Here is a 21936-nt window from a genome sequence, read left to right as displayed (position 1 = left end):
TGTCCAAGCGAGGATGAAGACCACAAGTGTCTGTAGAACTTTTAATTACCCGATAGTGTTGTAAAAATGCTTTTATTTTAGTGTTAACATAACTATTTTTTTTATTTTACTTTGCATTTTAAAATCAATTGTCTGTTCAGTAGTCCCTATGACACAATGTTTATGTTTATGTTTATTAAGTGATGAAAAGCAGTCACAAATGTTGTACAAATTTCACCACTACTCATCTTTGAACCAATAAAATGTGCAACACTTTGTTTTTCTACCAAATTATATATAATAATATCTAACTATTATATTAATATGTAACTTGCATCTCACTATGTATTGCATAACCTGATGCATGATGGGATACACTAAGCCTCGAATAGCGCTCCGGAGCGGTGTTCAAAATAGTGTGGATTTAGTGCTTTAAGGGCGCTGCGCTTTGGCGTTTTTTAAGACCGGGGACAGTCTTGCGCACTTCCCAGGTTAAAAAATAAGTTCACTTCCATAATGTACTTAAAGTGCTGTATTTTCGCACACTAATTTTGTACTTAATATACTAAAAATATTCTTTAGTACTTCTTAGGATCTTCTAAGTGTACTCAACTGTGCTATTTTGGTACATTTTGAATATATTTATATTAACATGTAGTCATTTAGCAGACACTTTTATCCAAAACGACTTACGAATGAGGACAATGGAAGCACTCAAAATCAACAAAAGAGCAATGATATACAAGTGCAATAACAAGACCCAGTTAGCTCAATGCAGCTATAATTATACGTGTAATAAATAAAAAGAATAGAGCAAGCTAGTGTTAGAGGCCTTGCTTTTGTTAACTGTATAATAAATAAAAAGAAAACAAATGAGATTAGTTTATTTTTAGTCACCACTTTTAGTATTCTTGAACCCATCTTTTATACACAAGATATTATGTTAAAAGCACACATAATAAAAAAAAATAATAATAAATATATTTTCAAAAATACAATTAAATATTAATATAACTGAAAAAAAATATAATACATAACTCAAAAGGTTTGTATTTGGGGTGTTAAAGGTCTGATCTTTTTACATCATTAATTAAAAAAAATATATTAATATAATCATATTAGCCACATTGACGGCATTTGAAAGACCTAAAACAATTAAAATAAAAAATAAATAAATAAATAAAAAGGAAATTGATTGTGAAACAAGCCCAGAAAAAAAGGTTTAGGCATTCTTTTTTGCACAATAATATATCCAATTATATCGGTCACACCTCAAAGCACGTACCACAGAATGATGGAGGACCAAAACAGAGGGGAAAAAAGTGTATGTGCACTACAGCGAATGAAAAATGAATGTGTGGGTCTCTGGGGGACACTGCATTAGAGAGACCGCTGAACGCTGACGTTTCTCACCTGGAAGGTGTTTTAACTATTTAGATGCATTAAAGCTTGAATTTCACATCTGTGCTCAAAGTTATAACTGTGAAACTGAACAAACCCGCAGTCAAAGACTTTGACCTTCACAGACCTGACTGACAGTCGGCTGTGTAATCATTAATCTGAAGCACACATATGGAGGATGAAGCCGACGGAGACATTATAAAGGTTTATCCTTGAAACTAGATTCCTTTTCCTTGTGTCAAAATGCCAAAGTCTAAAGAAGAGGTGCAAATGAATTCATGTTTACTGTAGTATACAGCAGATGCGGGACGAAATGCTTGAGTCACAGAATATTAATTTATGTGACACACATACACTAGCGGTCAAAAGTTTGGGGTCATCAAGGTTTATCCAGCAAGGATGCATTAAACTGATCAAAAGTGAAAGGAAAGACACTTATAATGTTACACAAGACTTCTGTTTCAAATAAATGCTGTTCATTTGAACTTCCTATTCAGCAAACAATCCTGAAAAATAAAATATATGATGATTTCCACAAAAATATGAAGCAGCCCAACTTTTTTCAACATTGTATGAATTATGCTTAAAAATAGCCTAGTTCACCCAAAAAATGAAAAGTTTACTCATCCCCAGGCCATCCAAGATGTAGATGAGTTTGTGTTTCTTCATCAGAGAAATGTAGCATTCCATCACTTGCTCACCAATGAATGTGAATGGGTGCCATCAGAATGAGAGTCCAAACAGCTGATAAAAACACAACAACAATACACAAGTAATTCACACCACTCCAGTCCACCAGTTAACATCTTGTAAAGCCAAAAGCTGTGTGTTTATAAGCAACAAATCCATCATTAAGATGTTTCTAACTTCAAACAGTAATTTCTGGCCAAAATACGAGTCCATAATAACACTTCCTCCAGTGAAAAAGTCCATCTGTTGTATCTCACATCAAAATCCTCTCACATATTTGTTTAGAACTGTTTGGCTTGTAATTAGTGCTGGATCTGTGCAGATTTCTCACCTGATTCAGACAAGACCACTTTATCACTGGAGGAAGCGATATTATGGATTCTGAACTTGTATTTTGGTTTCTCCAGATGTTAACTGATGGACTGGAGTGTTGTGGATTACTTGTGGATTATTGTGATGTTTTTATCAGCTGTTTGGACTCTCATTCTGACGGCACCCATTCACTTCCATTGGTGAGCAAGTGATGTACTGCTACATGTAATAACATACTAAAGGTAAAAGTCAGTTCTTTTAAATAGGTCACTTGTAAGATTCCTTAGAAGACACTTCTTATGAAGACAGCAGATGGTGAAGCAGCTCACTAGGTTTTGGAACAGAGCCCTGATGACACTATATAGGGGCCATAAACTGTCTGTGCATGTACGAATTTCAATATTGATTCAATCTTAGATTAGACATTTGGATTGTGTCATTGCAGTACCATTAAATGTTTAACTCTTGGCCATTCTAATTAAACTCTGCATAGTCGTAAATGTCAGCATGTGGGTGGATGTTCATGATCACTGGCGTAAGGAACTGGTTAAGATTTTAAGATGTCCTCGACTCAACCAGAACATCTGAACGCATGACTACACACACATTCTCCTTTGTCACAGCTGAACAATACAGTAAAAAGACTGGACACAAACAGAGAGACACCTACAAGCAGAAAGAAAATCAATCTTTAAGTATAGATTCTCACATAACAATGTCCAACCAAAGTGTAGTAGTTTATACTGAGCATGTGCAATATAGCATTTGCAGTCGAAGTGTGTTCAGACCAGAAAAAGCTCACTTAGTGTTTCTGTGCTTTAGTGTCTTTCCATGATAAAGCAGATGTGAACAGAATAATAATAAGTACAAACGGAAAGTTCTTTATTTTTAATATTTTAATCTCTTGGGTCTGTAGTAATCAGTGTTTTAACAGATAAATGACACACTGCAGCAAGGAGAAGGAGAGTATTTTTAGAGGAAAGTTCTTTACTTTTCCAATGGCTCATTGATAAGTGACAGTTTACAGAAATAAAATAATTACTGCTATCTGTCTGCAGTTCCCCTGTCAGAAAATAAACAGCTATATATGAAAGCGGAAACATTAGTGACATATTTGATAATTTTCTGTATTTGGGTTGGCTGTGCTTTGTTGATGTGTTGCTTATTAAAAGATTGTTGCTGGTTCAAAACAACCTAAAATAACATTTTAGAGAAGATAAGTGCTTTAAAGAAAATATTTGGTGCTTTTAAACCCTCCATCATGTTGTGTCCAATTACAAATGCTTTTCTACGGTTCAAGTCAAAAATATTTTAGAGAACATATGCTACTGATAACAAAGTGAAAGTTGAAATATTGGCAAGATTAGTAACTAGCATGTTAACAGTTTTTTTTCCTTCTTCTTTTTTTTTTTAAAGGATTAGTAAAAAGTGCATCATCTTAAAATCTGGATGAAAATCCGGCCTATACATGATAAACATGAAAATAAATTTATTTTCTAAAATTATATATATATATATATATATATATATATATATATATAATATATATATATATATATATATATATACTGTATATTTTACATTTGTATATAATTTAAAAATGGTAAATTAGCATTTTTAATTGAAAAATATTTTTAATTGTATAAATAAATTTTTATTTTGCATTTTTTATATAGCCTATAAATTATTTTTTTGCATTTTAATTGTAAAATATATATTTTTTAATTTTATAAATTCTAATTTTGTATTTAAATAATATATAAAAATGTTATTTTGCATTTTTTGCATTTTATAAATATACATTACTTTAATCAGAATTTATTAGGGAAAATTAATACATGAAAAGGCTGTGAAGTTTTAGTCATTCTAATTGAGTTCCTGTAAATTTACATAAAAACATACAAGAAAAAAATGCATGATGATATGAAGTCACTGTTTTAGGTTCCTGTCATGGTCCTCTCTGAAAGTGAACTTGTTCTATCGGTTCTGCTCCGTTGGGCTTTTAAATTGGATTCTTGAATTTGAGCCTCAATAACGATCCAGGCTATTATATCCCTCACACACACCCCTCATCATCCTTATGTTCTCCTTTGGCTTTTGGCATGAATTTCTGAACATCTGTGCGATTTCTGCATTAAGGGCTTCTAATGAGGTAAAAAAAAATATTCCCATAAAAGAGCAATAAAGCTGAAAATTGGAATGAGATTTCCTTTAATATCATTCAATAATCCAATATTCATTGAACAGGACTGTTTCTGTGCCAGGCCCGAGTCAATTGTGTCTTGGCCCTGTTCTGCTGTCCTAAATCTAAACACTCAGTAGACGTCTTTGAAAACACTTCCAACAAGTCTAAAAATGTCTTTTTTCTGTTTTATAATAATTATATGTATTATTTACGCACGCTGTTTTGCCGCCTGCTGCCTGCCGCTTTAAATGTTTGCGCTCTTTAAAGCAGGACAGATTCTGATTGGCTGTCAGTGTTTTTTTTTTTCATTCGCCAGCTGTTGAAATTGATCAAAGTCCCTTTAAAGTCGGCATGAAACGGAAGTAGCGATTGTCTTTTTCTCTCTACTGTGACGTCTATCTGAGTGAAACGGCATCTGAAATGAGAGGGCGGGACTTGATTTCGTCCTTTGGGAATTGACTGGATTGATTGCAGTTAGTTGTGAGTGGATTTCTCCTACTTTTCTTAGTGATATTTAGTGCCAGTTTATCAGGAAGTGACGATTTTGTTCTCTTTGGATGGAAACGGTGCTTTATTCGCAAATGTTTTATGCAATATTCCAGTTTTGCGCATAAGTTAAATTTGTATCTTTGGATGGAAACATGGCAGAAAGGTATGTTTCGAAGGAATACTTGTGTTTGTGAACAAATCGCTTGAGTGAATGATTGTAACTTTAAAACAGTCATTAGTCGCCTTCTACTGGCTAATCGATGTAACTGCATAAAGAGTCACTGTACAACTATAAAACAACTTTTTGGCTGGAACTTTTTAATGAACATCAGGAGAATCCAACTTGATGTGTTTTTCCCTCAGATTTTTCAACTCATTTTGAAAATCAAACAAAAGGATCTGCAAGCTCTGTGATTATGACATGATTCATTATAAACACACTCGGGCAGAATATCTCCATATGAATGCAGACAGTGGTATTGAAATAGACGTCTCATTATTCGCTTCCCAAAGGTTTTCAGAAAGCAGCACAAAAGACATTCAACAAGCTTTTAACAGTTTCACATTATGAAGAAGCAAAAGATTCAATAAGCTGCACTCATCTGACACAAAGACTAATTAAGCAGCCTTTAGACCTATATATATATAACTTGGTGACCAGTGAACTGCTCTGTTGTTTAGTCTAGTCCTACATAGGCAGCTACATTCACTTGTGGAACGAGGATGTGATTTGGAGCGTGTTTGGTCAATAGCTAAACAATAAAGCATGCTTATTGTCATTTCATTAAACACCTCTGTGAACCAATCCGCAACATCATTAGCAATATAATCAATATTGTCAAAACTATTCCATGTAACTATTCATAAAAATAGATTTTTTATTAATTATATAATGAAGTAAAAGTTACCCCTGCTGGCGTGAGTTTATGTCAGCATCATTTACCTTTAAAGTGCCGCTATTATTGATTTTAGAAAATGACCTTTCATGCAGTGTGTAACAGCTCTGAGTCAATGAAAACCTCCTGCAAAGTGAATCGTGTATTGTCTCTCAAAAGAAAGAGTCGACTCTGAATCATTTGAACGAGTCGTTTTTGAAAACAAATCTCAAGCTGTTTCATGTTGATGTCTTCTTGTGTGGGAGAAACGTTGACGCGTGTGTGGAGGCCCTCAGTTTCTGAAGAGCAGAGGAAATATTATTTAAAAGTTTTCTTTTTTCGGGTCTGGTTTAAACTAAAAGATGGAAAACCAACGTTTGCTAATGCTGACACATAAACAAATATATGTGTTTGAGGAAATGTTATATATTTTGTAAAAAAAAAAAAAAAAAAAAAATCATGTATAGGAGCATGTACTTGCTTTTTCCCATCACTATCAGTGACTATCTTTTTCCAGTGGAAGGAATTTACATTGTGTACTATGTATGTATCTTTCTTTAAAGAATTTGGTTAAAAACATTCTATTTTGTGGTAAAATAAAACAATTTGTGTCTTGAGCATCTGTGATACTTGTACAGTGTAAGTAGTCAGCTCAATAGGTTATCTAATCTAATGTTTAATAATTTCAATAACTTGGCCTGGATCAATCAGAAGAACAGTATGTTCATAATGAGCAGTGTGGCTTTATATAACTAGTGTACAACCCAGGTAAAAAAAGGTTATAAAAACATTGTGGAAACTTTGGTTTGAAATATTTCAAAAAAATTGAAATGTCTGGTTTTCTTGTCATAATTATAACACTATTTAAAGACTATGAAATCACTTGTGGACCCATCAAAATAAAGTGTTGGAAGATATTAAGCAGACAGTCTACTAATACTCTAAAGACTGCTAAATGACATTTAGTTCAAAGTTACTTACTGTTAGTAGACTGTCTAAAGTGGACTATCAAAATAAAATATTACCCGTTTCAGTTGTGTTGCTGTCTATGGAGGGCCAGAGAGCTCTCGGATTTCATTATAAATATCTTAACTTGTGTTCAGAAGATGAACGAAGGTCTTACAGGTTTGGAAAGATGTGAGAGTGAGTAATAAATGACAGAATTGCCATTTTTGAGTGAACTATCCCTTTAAAATTAATGTCTGGTTTTCTTGTGATTATAACATTATTTGAAGGTTAAAAAGGTTATAACGTTCATTAAGGATGTGGTTCTAAGAATGTTTTCTGTCAATGTTAGGGGAACGCATATCAAATATTAGCAAACTCATAAGAACGTTCCATAAAGATTACTTTAAGAACGTTTTGTCCTATTTATATAACTTTTATGTGAGAATGTTCCACTATCTAGTGATTACTGAGTGTCACCATAAAGGCAGATGATCGAGAGTAGGCTATTATTTGAAAAAGGATAATATTTCTAACTGCTTTCACCTTGTAACCTCTTTCAGACTGAGATAAGTAACCTGGTTATATAACTAGTCAGTTCGGCTGTGAAACGGAAAGGCTAACTAGCCTGATGGGAAATCTTGGCACTCAGTGTTTCATCACTGCCATAACTGTTGGAGAAATGAACAAAGCTGCTACCAAAAAGAATAAAACGATGAAACATATTTTCTGCTTTCATTTTGTAGTGATTAGCATTTCAAAGACAGCAGGCTTCAAAACACACAAACAAAGCGTTTCAAATGAATGAAAGATATTTCAGGCTCAAATTCTGTGAATATGAGTGTTCTGCTGCTCATTTAGACGTTTCAAAGAAGATGTTCATCTGAACGTGACTTGATCGCTAATGTCAGAACCGTCTCAGAAGCTCTTAACTTATACATACACCTTTTAAAAAAAACTAAATGGAGAAAAAAATAAAATATACACACACAGTGCTGAAAACGCCATGTTTTAAAAGCACTTACATTTATGTAACTTTTTTTTTAGCAGATAATATAGGTTAATAATGTGAATGTACTAGGCCTACTTCTGGTTCTTGTGGCATTCAATAATAATAATAAAAAAAAAAGAATGTTCTAAACGTTCCATTAAAGCCAGTTGTGGATCAAATTAAGTTCAACTGATTTGTGGGACTCATCTGAAACAGTTTGTTTCAGTGAATCAATTCAGAAAGGTGAAAGAAAATGTGCATCATCCCTCAAAGTTATAGTTTCATGTAATAAAATGTTTTAGTAAAATTTAGCAAGTATGGCTGTTTTTGATACAGTATTTTTGTTATATTGGTGCATATAAAAAAATGTTATAATAATAAATGAAATATTAAATAATATTACATTTAAATAGAAATTTTTCATCTAATAAATTTTTTAGTAAAATTTTGCTAAGTATTGCTGTTTTTGCTACAGTATGTACTGTTATTGGTTCATATAAAATAAAATATATAATAATCATGTAATAATAATAATAAATTATAAATTAAATAATAATAATAAATTAAATATTACATTTAAAATAAATTTTATTTTTTCATGTAATAAAATGTTTTAGTAAAATTTAGCTACGTATTGCTGTTTTGCTACAGTATGTATTGTTATATTGGTGCCTATAAAATAGAGAATTTTTTTTAATAATAATATAATAATAAATGATAGATTAAGTAATAAATTAAATATTAAATCATATTAAATTTAAAATACATTTCTTTGTTTATTTATTGAAAAACACTGTGGAAAAGGCTCAAAAATGGTGATTAAAATTTATGCATAAGCTTATTTTTTTTATTCTGCAGCACTGTCATACCTTCTGAGTTTTAAGCACTGTTTACATTAGTCAGTATCTGATGTTCATTTGAAAAAGTCAAATGTCAGATCCTTGATTTTGCAGCAGTGAGTTGAAAAAAGCAATCAAACTAACCCAGACTCCAGATAATGTGAAAGTTTTGATACTTCTAGCCCGAGAGCGTCTGTCAGCATCATCATAATGTGACTTTGATTGTGTGATTTCAGGCTGTGTTTGGTCTCCTGCCTCTTTTATACCAGTTGTCGATGTTCCCTCAGTAAACGTGTCCAGAAGGTCTGCAGCTGGTGATCTCCAGCATAATCATTTGGCAGCGGCGAGTGTCACAAAGGCTGAAGTCTGCTCGAGTGAAAGACACGTCTCTTGTGCATCTGAGAGTCAGATTTGAGATCACTACCTCCAGTACAACGTCAAAGAGATGTCCTCAATGTCTCCTCACGGCTCTGGAAGTTTCTTTTAACATTCCCTGATGTTTCACACTCGGACAGATTTAGACATGAGTGTTTCGAGTCTTAGAGCCGGATCTAAGGCTCTCCATTAAAAAGTGGACCCATATTTGGATATCTGCTCTTTTATGATACTGCTTTTGGTGTATGGATATAAGAGTGTGTTGCTGCATGGTGCAATACTTGTATGGCAAAAAAAAATATTTGTTTATTTCAAATTATACATACAAAAAAGGCCAAAAAATAAATTAGCTATAATATATTTTAATATATATATATATATATATATATATATATATATATATATATATATATATATATATATATATATATATATATATTTATTTATTTTTTTTATTTATTTATTTATTTTATTTATTTTTTCAAATATATTTACTGCTATTTTAGTAAGTTTTAAAAAATATATTTCAAGATATTATATATTTCAAGTGTTATATTCTTATTAATCAGACATATTTGTATTTTGCAAATCAAACAAGTGGCTAGTTGACTTTTTTGAGTGCAGAACTCGAGCTGCGTCGAATGCTTTGGGAACGCCCCGGCCAGACCTCGTACTGAAGCATGTGTGAAATCAGTCCAATAGAGAAGCGAGACATCACCCCAGGAAGCATAAGGGCACATCTGGCAAATGCACGTGTTAGCCTCTGCTCTTTCGGGTGGGGATACACACGATTTTTTCATGCACACTATGGCGGCATTGCAGAACCTTTTAAGCACCATTATTTTTAGCAGTGTGCCAGTACATAAAAACTTCCTATCATGGTCATTTGCATTACATAATCTTACCAAATAACTGTGGTATTAAACTAAAGCAAGCGGTTGGATAGCTCATTTTGGAGAATGGAGTGGTTCCTCTGACCCTTGACTGACCTCTCCTCCAGCACCTGCAGATAACGGGTCTTATCTCTCCCCTGCAGCCGTCTGAATGCACACCTCCAAACGCAGGAGTCCAAATCCGAGCAGGAGCAACCATTCAGGTTACAGGGGGATGAATGACAAGCGTGAAAAGAGCTTGTCGCCTCTTTCTTCCTGTTCACTTGTTGGTCTGGCTCTCGTTGCGCTCTCTGTCTGATTATAACACTTAAGACTCTGATATATTCACTTTAATATCAGTGTGAAGAGCGGATGTTTGGCCTCTTGTGAAAAGTTTATGCAATGTTGCATTGAGAAATGTGTTATACAGCAATTCACATCAATGCAGTGCAAGAACATGTTGCATGCAATTTGGCATGCAATGTTGCATTTCACAGCAATGCAGAGAACATGTGGCATTCTCAGTACAGCAATTCACTATCAATGCAAGTGAAAGTGAAAGAAGTATGGTGACATGTTGGTGCATTTTAACCAATCAGTACTGAGAAGTGAACCACCGTGAAGAGGCGCTATGATCCAGCGCCGGGGAGCAACTGGGGGTTCAACAAGCCTTCAGCCATGTGTATTGAGGGTGGACGAGATAGCGCTGTTCATTCACTCACTTCCTCCAGCACCGCTCGACCTGGTTTCTGAACAATACATGGTTTGAAAATAATCTTGCAGTAAAAGTTTAGTTAACTGCATTTAGATACCTTATTAACACTTAGCACTTTTTTAATTATAACATTTATAAATCATTAGCACAATAAAACATTTATAAATCATTAGCACAATAAGCAAAAGCAATATATTATGGTCAGAAATTTGGTCTAACATATTCAAGGTTTTATAAAAAAATAAAAAAGTCAGTCAAATAAAGGTCACCATTTATAATTGTGCAAATAAAATCAATTAATTTAGTTTGAGTGATATAAAGTATAAATATGCAACTTCTGCATATTTTTTTTATAAAAATAAAGTCATAAAAATAAAGATTGCAAAATGTAATAAAATCAGTTAAGTGTAAATTATATATATTAATATTATATTATATATACAGTCAATCCAAACTCCACAAAAAGCTTTTGGATTTATTTATAATAGAAGTCAGACATTAAAGTTAGCTGCTGTTTTTGTCTCTTCGAAAGAAGATTTCAGGCTAGGTAAAAAAAACAAAAAAAAAAACCCATGGCTAATTTTCTTCAGGGATTTGTATTTGTGTATACTTTCTTTACTTTCTTTTGTTTTAACTGTGCCTTAATGGTTTGATGTGTTGTACTGTTCGATTAAAAAAAAAGAAAACAGAAAAATGATTTGAGATACGTGCTCGGAAGTCCCGATCTGAATCAAATGAATTGTGAACCCACTCCGAAGTTCCGATCTTAATTAAATGATTCGCAATCCATGCACCAATCAAGTCCCGATCATTGGTTGCAAGTTGCTTCATTAACCATTAGAATTCAATGGAGCTTACCACCATAGTGAGCTAATGATGCTTTTGGGAAACACACCCCTGAATGATTCACAAAGCATCATTTCAGATCAGGACTTATTAGTTATTCCCACTAAGTCTAAAGATTCAGAAAAATGCTTCACAAGCAAAATCAGATGACAAAATCATCACAAGCAATGTCAAAATCAAAAAATGAAAAGCTCTTTTTAAACTGTTTTTTGCTAGTGAATCGCTTAAACTGAATTATCAAAGTCCCGAGTTTGAATAAAGTTTTTTCATTATGCATTAACATTGTGCATTATGAGTGAGTTTGTAGCTTAATTCACTATATTTTATATAGTTTGACCGCTGCAGTTCAGTTGGTGACAGTTCGAGAGGAAATCAGTTCACGCACATAATGCAGTTTGCAAGTCTCAGACTGCTGCGCACATTTTGTCTGTGCATATAATCCTAAATCACATACGCACAGACTGGAGATCTGTTGTTTGATTGGGCCTGCTGTCTGGTGGCGATCAGAGAGTCATTTGCATTGCTAAACAGCATACAGGTGAATGTCAGTAACAATCTTAGATTACTGCAGCCACGCTGACCTTTTGCCACAAGCAGAACACATGCTGCACAATCAGAGGGAGTGTTTCTGGTGATTGGCTGTGCTGATGTTACCGAGGGTCCAGCACTTAAACTCACTGTCGCTGAAGTGTGGGACTGTGGAAATGAAAGCGATGAGTTTGAGGAGTTGGTAAATTCACGAGCTGAATATGAGGATTCAGATGAAAGCACTCATCGCTGTGTTGTGTTCAAGGGCAATTCTTTATGAGCATCAACCTGAGGAGGTACTGTAAAAAACACAGGCACAGGGTTTAGGTTTCAGAAGGTTTCTGTGCACTGTAAAATGTGTTAATATATGAAAAAAATCTATGTAATAAAATTATATTTTTTCATATTTTTTTTACATGACACACATGTATACATGCATACATATATATATATATATATATATATATCATATATATATATAAGTATATATATATATATTTATTATTTTTATTTTTTTTTTTTATTATTATTATTATTATTATTATTTATGAAATATATTAGTGCTGTCAAATGATTAATCGTGATTAATTGCATCCAAAATAAAAGTTTTTGTTTACATAATTATGTGTGTGCTATCATATATTTTGTAAATATTGACGTATTTACATGTATATATTTATATTCATATAATTTATATATATATAAATACATTTAATATATAAACAACATTTTGCTTAAATATATGCATGCATGTGCGTGTTTATATAAACAATAAACATGCACAGTACACACATATTATGTACATAAAAACTTTTATTTTGGATGTGATTAATCACGATTAATCATTTGACAGCACTATATATATATATATATATATATATATATATATATATATTATATATATATATATATATATATATATATATATATATACTGAAAATTATTAACTTGAATACAGTAATGCAATTAATTGTGTAAATTTAGTAATCAAATGCTTGGTAAACGCTGCAGGTGTCATGCTGGTCTCAGACATGGATATGAACCTTTAATTTCCTTCGCCGTCATCATTTCAGGTGTGATTTGGACGTGAAAGACAGTGGTGATATCTGAGCAGGTGAGTTGTTTGTTTACTGAGTGAATCAGTATTGTTGAACAAATCAGCTGAGTGAATGATTTCATGACAAACTCATAATACAGTCATTTATTGTGTTCCAGTATGAGTTCCCGTATCAGTGTTTGTAAACGAATCTTTGCGCAAGTGATTCTATGACTCATTCATAAAAACAGTCACTTAGTTCCTGAAGGAATCTGTGCATATGAAAAAAAAAACTGAATGAAGACAGCTGCTGAATTCAGAACCATGTACTAGTATACCACTCTTACTATTTTTACCATATCTTTCTCTGGCTAAAACAGTAATATAGCATGCTAATATGCCGCTAAGAATTCAGCAAGCAACTTGTTTCTATTTAAATGAATCAGCTGATTGAAAGAGCAGAAGATCAATGACTTATAAAGGCTGTCATGTTATGCCACCTACTGGTGTATCGATGTAACGTGCTTAATTCAATGACTCGCTCATAAAAACATCCACTTGTTTTGTTGCTGAATGAATCAGTGTTTTAAATGAATCATTTGAGTTAGTGATTCTATGACTGCTTTATAAATTTGGTCACCTAGTTTCTGAAGGAATCTGTATATGAACAAACCTGTTGAGTGAATGATTCAATGATCAGTCAGCCACTTGTTACTTTCCCAAATGAATTGTTTTTAAACAAATCAGTTGAATGAATGATAGAATGAATGAATGAACTGAAGATCAATGATTCGTTGCACCCCCTACTGGTGTATTGTTGAACCTTGTTTAATTCAAGACTCACTCATAATTCTTGAATGAATCAGTGTTTTTAAACGAATTGTTGGAGTGAGTGATTCTATGACCCATTCCTGAAGCAATCCCTTTATATGAACAAATTGGTTGAGTGAACAATTCAGTGATTTGGTTAAAGACAGCCGCTTGTTTCATCAATGAATGAAATTAATTGGTTGAATGAATAAAGAAAAAAATTCATTGACTCTTTCATAAAGACAACCACTTGTATCATACCTGTTTTTGAGTGGATCGGATGAATGAATGAACAAATCAGTGACTCGTAAAGACATGTCATGCCATGTTGCGCCACCTACTGTTGTATTGGTGTAACTCACAGAGAAAGTCAGCCTCGCAGGCTCTTTATTCCAATTTTAGTTGACATTAGACACTGTGAAAAACATATGTAAATCTAATTTCTTCTTGCCTATAGCACGTCATAACCTACTCTCTCCTAAATGAAGCAAGGTGCATGTTAAAAAATGAAAAGAAAAGAAAATCAGTGGCTATGCTGCATTTGAATAATCTTAACAGCAGGCAGATGGTTAAATATGTATTTTGGTGTAAGATGTGAAAGTGGTTTTTGTAACGTTATACAGCAGAGAAGCTGTCTGTCTGGAGCCTTATGAGACCGGCATTGATTCCCTTTGTTCAGAGTCCATCATTCTGATCACTCTCTCTCTTACAGTACATGCACACAGTCTCATTTATTAATTTCTCTGTGCTGTCCATCACCACATGGCAGGCTTTGATTAATATCTAATGACGTTTCCTGAATTTTCTACAGGAAATGTGAAAATTTAGTTTGTGCTCTCTCGCCTTAAATGACGGAAATGAAATCTAATTTCTGAAGATGAAATGCTTCTATATTCATACAATCTCAGTTAACCAATGCATGCAATCTAATTTGACTAGGTTTCTGTGTCACTGAGCAAATATGAAATCCATGCATCAGCTGAAATGCAAAAGCAATCGAAGGTATAAATCAAAACTGCATGCGGTCAGCGTCACGGTCAGGAAAATGACAAATCAAGGCCAGTATTCCAGTGAACAGCTCTTCGTCTCTCTCTCTCTGACAGCAGGTGTCAGTCAACGTTTCTTCCCTCATCACTGTGTCTCGTTATAGCTCGCAGATTTCCCATGGAAAACGAATTAATGCACTAATAATGCTCACTGCGTCTCCTGTTTACATGTGCTTAGTGCAGACGAACGCCTTTTTAATCGAATTGAACTGCTCCATTAGATTAGAGAACAACTGGCGGTCTCCAAGATCACATTATAGATAATGTCAAACTAACCAGTGCCTAGTTGAGGTTTACTAATAGTAATAGTAGCCTAATGGACTAGTTTTGAGCTCTGGGTAGCCCTGATAGACTGAATATATAAACACACACACACACACACACAAATGGGAGCTTTACATCATTAACACCAGCATTAACATTGTCAGTGCTTACCTAAAAATATATGATCTACATATCATCTGACCTCTAGTGGATTATCCATGACCTTTAGAAAGCTGAAGGATATTATTTTCAAAATATCAAAATATCTGTTGAAATTCATTTATTTTTGCTTGGAAATCTTTGTTGATTGTTTGTGATAGTAATGGCAAGAGATTTTTATTGTTACTGATATGTTAAAATTAATATTTTGATGGTTTAAACCTAATTTATATACTTAGTATTTCATACATTATAGAAAAATTGTGTGGAAAATGTCTAGCAAATACAATACAGGTATATTGACTGGAGAAAGTAATATGTCCACCACAATAAACACAATCCTATAATCAATGAGTCATTAAATAATGTAAATGAATCATTTTAATTTAATATACACAATTATTTAAGAGTGTGAGAACTGATGTATTTAAGAGGCTCTTAAGAGTTTCAGTTTTTCTAAAACAAAATCATTCTTTCAACACAAAAACCTACAATTATTTGAGTATGTTTTACAATAAAATACTGTTTCAGTTTTTCTACATCAAAATCTTGCTTTTAATTCAATTTCTTACTTGCTGTTCTGTAATTGTTTGTGAAATTAACTCCCAATTCGTGAATAATGTTTCTACACATTTTTCTTTCTCTGTGTGTGTGTGTGTGTGTGTATACACCGATATATGTGCACTGTACATATACAGATAAAATTTAAAGTTGCCTCTAAATAATGTTCAGTTATGAGCTTTTGAATGGTTTTTCTTGAGTTCGTTCACGCTGCCTCTCTAGCATGTAGCGTGTTCACGTGTGGCGTGTGTCCAGGCGTGTTTTGGATGCTGAGGGCGCGTGACCATTGCCAAACAGATTTCATCATCCCGTATCGTGCTGAACCCCCGCCGGTAAACACTCTCACTGTCTCCAAGAGAAACTCATAAGTCCTCCAGCTAATCTCACGTCTGGATGCAGCCGTGTTTCTGAGTCCCTGCAGGAACAGACACTTGGTATTCCTCTATTTTTAAGCAAAGGGAAATGACATTTCAAAACCATTTTGGTTCTTCAAAGAGACATTTTTTTTGTTCATAGTGTGAAGAACATTTTTATAATCTAATGAACCTTCACTCTTAGAAATAAAGGTTCCAAGCGATACCACAGAACGACCAGTTTTGGTTGCCCAAAGAACCTTTTAGTGAACCATTCTTAAAACATCCACTCTTTTTTTCGAGAAAAACATTTTAATAATCTAAAGAATTGTTTTAAACAACCGTTTGTTCAATGGAAAGTTTCCATGGATTCAAAAGGTTCTTCATGGAACCATCATTTGCAGTAAAGAACCTTTATTCTTAAGAGTGTTTGTTTATCCACCGTAAAGAACCTTTTGTGGAATGGAAAGCTTCCATGAATGGTAAAGGTTCTCAAATGGAACCACTGAAGCCATTCTTTATTTTTAGGAGTGTATCAATAAGAATAAATGCTTGGTTTAATAAAACATTGTTCATTTGGCTTAGTGGTGTTTGCTATAAGGCAAATGTCCCTTTTGGTCATATTTAAGTTTGTGTGTGTGTGTGTGTGTGTGTGTGTGTGTGTGTGTGTGTGTGTGTGTGTGTGTGTGTGTGTTGCAGACATGAATTATTCTTCAAATCATGCAGAGTCAGCCGACATGCATGCATGATGAATCGTTCATAATGAGCCAGAAATGTGTGCTAATACAATTATACAGTGTTGATTTTGATTTGATGTAGGTCTATGTCAAGCTTTCTTCAGCCTGTGTTCAGGCTACTAAAAAACATATTCCCTTTGGTTTTATATGCAGTAGTTCAAGAGCCTCATATATGCTGGTCACAAGAGGAAAGAAACAAGTTAGGAGGGTCTGAGAACCAGATATTCAGAGAATTTCCTTTTCTAGACTGAAACAACAGGCTTCCAGGAAGTTGAATTATTCTCTGTCTTGTCGAGGGAGGGTTACGTTATGGTCTAGTGTTTTTTTTTCTTAAGAAGTGCAGCTGAGCGGTAGGCCTACTTGTTGTGTTCAATATTGCTATGGGAATATCCTGGACGGAGATCTACACAGAATACTTAATAAAAGTTAGACTAGTGCTTTCTATGACTTGGGTTTTGTTTTGTTAAAAACTACATAGACAATCTAAAACGGTCTGGTCCAAAAACCCGTCCTGTGTCGTACCTCACTCCCTCCGATGGTCGAATACGATAGCAGCTCTCGCGCAGACGGGGCTGTTTTCTCATTAGGCGTTTTAAATGTCAAAACGGGTTTCCTGACCCTCCTTTTCACGATAAAGTGTGTGTTTGACCCCCGCTTTCTCTTATCTCCATTCAGATGACTCTGGTTCGGCTCCAAACGTTTGGCTCCGATATCATGTTTGAACAAAATATAACGGCTCACAAAAGAGCGCGAAACACAAATATCTGGCTAGCGGTTTATCAGATGTGTGATAGTGCAAAATAATGAAACTCTGCTTTGTTGCGAAGGCTGATTAATTTCCCCACGATTGTTCGTTTAAATGTTTTGTAAGCTTCGTGCCAAATCCGTTTAGCTGGTTTGGCTTATGAGCGACTCAGATTCATAACTGCCGGTGTTTTAATCTGATATTGGGTTTTTAAAGATCACTGCTTTTTTATTCCTCTGCTAAAGTGAAGTAGTTAAGTGGTGCTGAGACTGTGAAGGCTGCTTAATGCAGTTACAACAACCAGATGCGGGAAATTGGCCTGTGTGTGGATGCTCAAGTGTCATGGTTTGCTTTGAGATCATTAATTTGAATATAAAATCAATTACTGTAGAAAGAAAAAAAAAACATAAAAAACAAGCAAATGTATTAACGTCTTGTTAAACTGACATTAACCTTTTAAAAACATATGGACCACATAGCCCTTACTGAAATAGCAGCAAATCTGCTATCTTGAGAAGGTAAAATTGGCAGAAAAGTATGTCAAGTATGAACAGTGGTTTAAAACGAATGTTCGAAGATGAAAGCTCTGGCTTAAGACGTCTGCTGCCTGTGAAGGAGCTGATGCGAATATATGGCATTATGTAGGCCTATTACATAATACGATGTGGAGAGAAATGTTGTCAGAAAGACTGAACAGCACAGCAGTTTTAAAGTTATTTTCAGGCAAATGACAGAGTTTTATGGTAGCAATGAATAAAAGACGTGTGAAAGCAGATCTAACAAAACAGATTTTCTTAAATACAGTTTTATGGTTTCATATGTGAATGTGGCTTATGTTTATGCAGATGAGGTTGTTTCAGTGAATAACTTTGTAGCATTAAGTTGGCTTGAAAATGATAAACAAATAATGTTTTGCACTGTATGCAAGTTTTTTTTTTTCTCAGTAAAAGGCTGTATAATTTCCAGCTTTTCTTTCAAATGTTATTTTATTTTCTCTAAAGAACTGTACATTTTAAATAACAGTTCTTTAAATGAATTATAATTTATATAAAACATGAAAATACTAATATTAAATATAATTTTTTACCCCAAAATGAACATTTGCTGAAGATGTGCTCACCCTCAGGCCATCTAAGCTGTAGATGAATTAGTTTCTTCATCAGATTTGGAGAAATGTAGCATTCCATCACTTGCTCACCAATGTATGTGAATGGGTGCCGTCAGAATGAGAGTCCAAACAGCTGATAAAAACATCACAATAATCTACAAGCAATCCACACCACTCAGTTAATGACTTGTTAAACAGACTGTTCATTTAATATTCAGCTAACACAGAAATTCATTCTGTTGTTACGTAAATGAAGCCTAACGTCACAGACTATTAACAATCACTGATATCAAACATGATCAGATGATTATCGGCTAACTTCACCAGAGCTCAGGGGCCTTTCTGACCCATTTTTATTTTCTCACATCTGACCGGGAATCGCAGACAGGTGCACTTGCATAAATACTCATTCAGTCCTGTTTGACGAAAAAAAAAACAGATGCAAACAGTGAGATGACAACAACAATACAAGAGAAATCTCGCGTTCAGCTGCTCTCTTTGCTGCAGTAATGAAATCAAGATCATTTGAAGTTGTGCAAACACAAAGTCTCAGTCACAGATGCACAAATGCAATCTCACAGGACACACACTTCAATAAACACAAACTCCACTGATATGCATGAACGAAAGTGTAGCCTACACAAAAACACAAACAGAAAGACGAAAACCCCGCCAGAATCATACATAAAGCATTGTTTTTTCTCTCTCTCTTTCATTTTGTTCCCTCTGTGATCTATTTCTGCCCGTGGCTGTGATTTTAACACATGCTCATTAGTGCACACGATTAATTAGACTTTTAATTGACATCAGATATGCTGCTGCGGATCCAAATATCAAATCTTCCACCAAAGGCTTCGTTTACAAATCCACATGTTTTTTTTAGTTTTTTTATTTAATGAAGATCTTGAAAATACCGCTGATGTATATTATCCTTTAATCAATGTTTTCTGAACATTAAAAGCGTCCCGCTGAGTTTCAAATGCTGGCAGGCAGAAAATTACATCTGAATCAAACAGACACACTTACAGTGTCAATGTTAAACAGCCTGATTCCTGCAATAACCTTACATCTGAAGACTGTACTTCTGAAAGATTAAATACAGAAGTAACAAAGAGCAGCTTTGAGTTTGATGAAGTCATATTTGTTCAACAGTGAGGGCCTGTGGCTTTTGTGCATTTTCACAAACAGAAATGCTTTTCTTATAGTGTGTGATTTAATAAACTCATATTTGAGTTTAAACACTAAAGTTTCACAAACATCAAAATACCAGTATTAATCAATCAATTTATAACTTAAAGTCATATCAGGGGAGAAAGTACACGTGAAAAGTAAAGTATTTTTAAAGTTTTCCTTTGTAAAACCAATCAGTTGATTTTTAGATACATTTTCATGCTAAATTGAGACAATCACAACAAAAGCATTTTAATATTTTAATATTTAATATATTTTATATAATATTTTAATTTGATTTATATTAATGTTTTAATAATTGTAGTGTTATTACAATACATTACAATTATTTATTTCATAGTTCATTTAAATTGGACTTGGAAAAATGTAAAATTGGAAAAAAAAATTATTTATTTAAAAAAAATAAAATAAAGGACAAAAATAATTGGAAACCGTATTTTTTATTTATTTATTCTTTTATTTTTTTGTGGAAGTAACAGGTTGAAACTGCAACTTTTTCTAGCTTAAAATAGTAATAATTATAATATCATAACTATGGTTTTATCATAAAATTAAATATAAATAAATAAATGATCAAATAATTAGTCAATTAATTAAAGGCCTAAAATTAATTTTCTTTTTAAGTTTAAATAAATAATAATAAAAAAACTAACAAACAACAACAAAACTTCCTGAAAGATGACCACTGGAGATTAAAAAAAGTATAAATGAAAAGTAGATGAAAAAGGCTGTATATTTCAAGTACAGTGGATATAAATAAAAATATCTATGGATAAAAAAAATCTTGGATCCTCTGTTTTGCTTCAGAAGCAATATACTGTAGATGTTTCATTTTGAATGTATTAAATGTATCAAGATACAATAACACATGAAACACAAACAAATACTAATGTATTTGAAGGTCTAATCAAGTAATATTGATGTTTTCATAAACTTTGCTGCAGTAATTTGTACAACCAAAGCACACATACACTGAAAATAATGTTGTGCAACTTCTTCCCATCTGCCTCTGTCGCGTGAGTGTGTGTAAAATTCATTCAAATTCATCTAGACTTCAGCTGCGAGCTTCCATATGGCCACGTACACCCTAATCACACAAAACAATAATTGCATAAGGTGTAATTATTGCTATCTTGTGTTGTTTTGCTAGCATGGCTGCAGCTGTATGTTTGTTCTCTGGTCTCCTGCGTCTCGTCATGTTTCTCGTTCAAAGACTCGGCTCTGTATAAACGACCCTATTATCACAGCCTGCATTCAAAACGGCCTCTTTCCACGAAACCAGAAGCTTATTTAAAGATATCCATCTGGATCAGGCCATGCCAATCACCTCGAGACGACAACAAACAAATGAATAACCCGCCTCAACCAAACGAAAGCGGCAGCGAGAAGCACATCAGTGTGTGAAGTGGACATGACTGAGATGTAGTTCAGCTTATACTGTATTAATTCACACACACCTTCACAAAACACCAGCCGAATCTGGTTGGGTTTTACCTCTGAAGTTTAGGGTTTCGATTATACAAAACCTAATATAGTGATGGTTGCCACATAGTCAGATTCTAATAGCTCTCTCGTGGCCTGATGCAGCAATACTAAGCACATTTTTATAGCTTTGGTGTTTCATTCAAGAGACATAAGATATGTATTTCTGTATTTAGTCTGAGTTTGTTGTTGTATTATGAAAGCCACAAAGAAAAGTTAAAAATTTAAATAAAAATAAACAAATTGACTGCACGATTAAATAAAAATAGCACTATTGCAATTTAAATATGAAAAATAAAATATAACCAGAATTATTAAAAATAAAAAACAGTGCCCCCAAAAATAAAATCAAACAAATAAATTAACAAATAAATTACAAAAATAACAATGCAACTGAAATGA

This window comes from Cyprinus carpio, chromosome B25 (assembly GCF_018340385.1).
Source record: "Cyprinus carpio isolate SPL01 chromosome B25, ASM1834038v1, whole genome shotgun sequence".
NCBI classification, from domain to species: domain Eukaryota; kingdom Metazoa; phylum Chordata; class Actinopteri; order Cypriniformes; family Cyprinidae; genus Cyprinus; species Cyprinus carpio.
The sequence above is the reverse complement of the archived record's forward strand: the minus strand, read 5'-3'. Positions refer to the sequence as shown.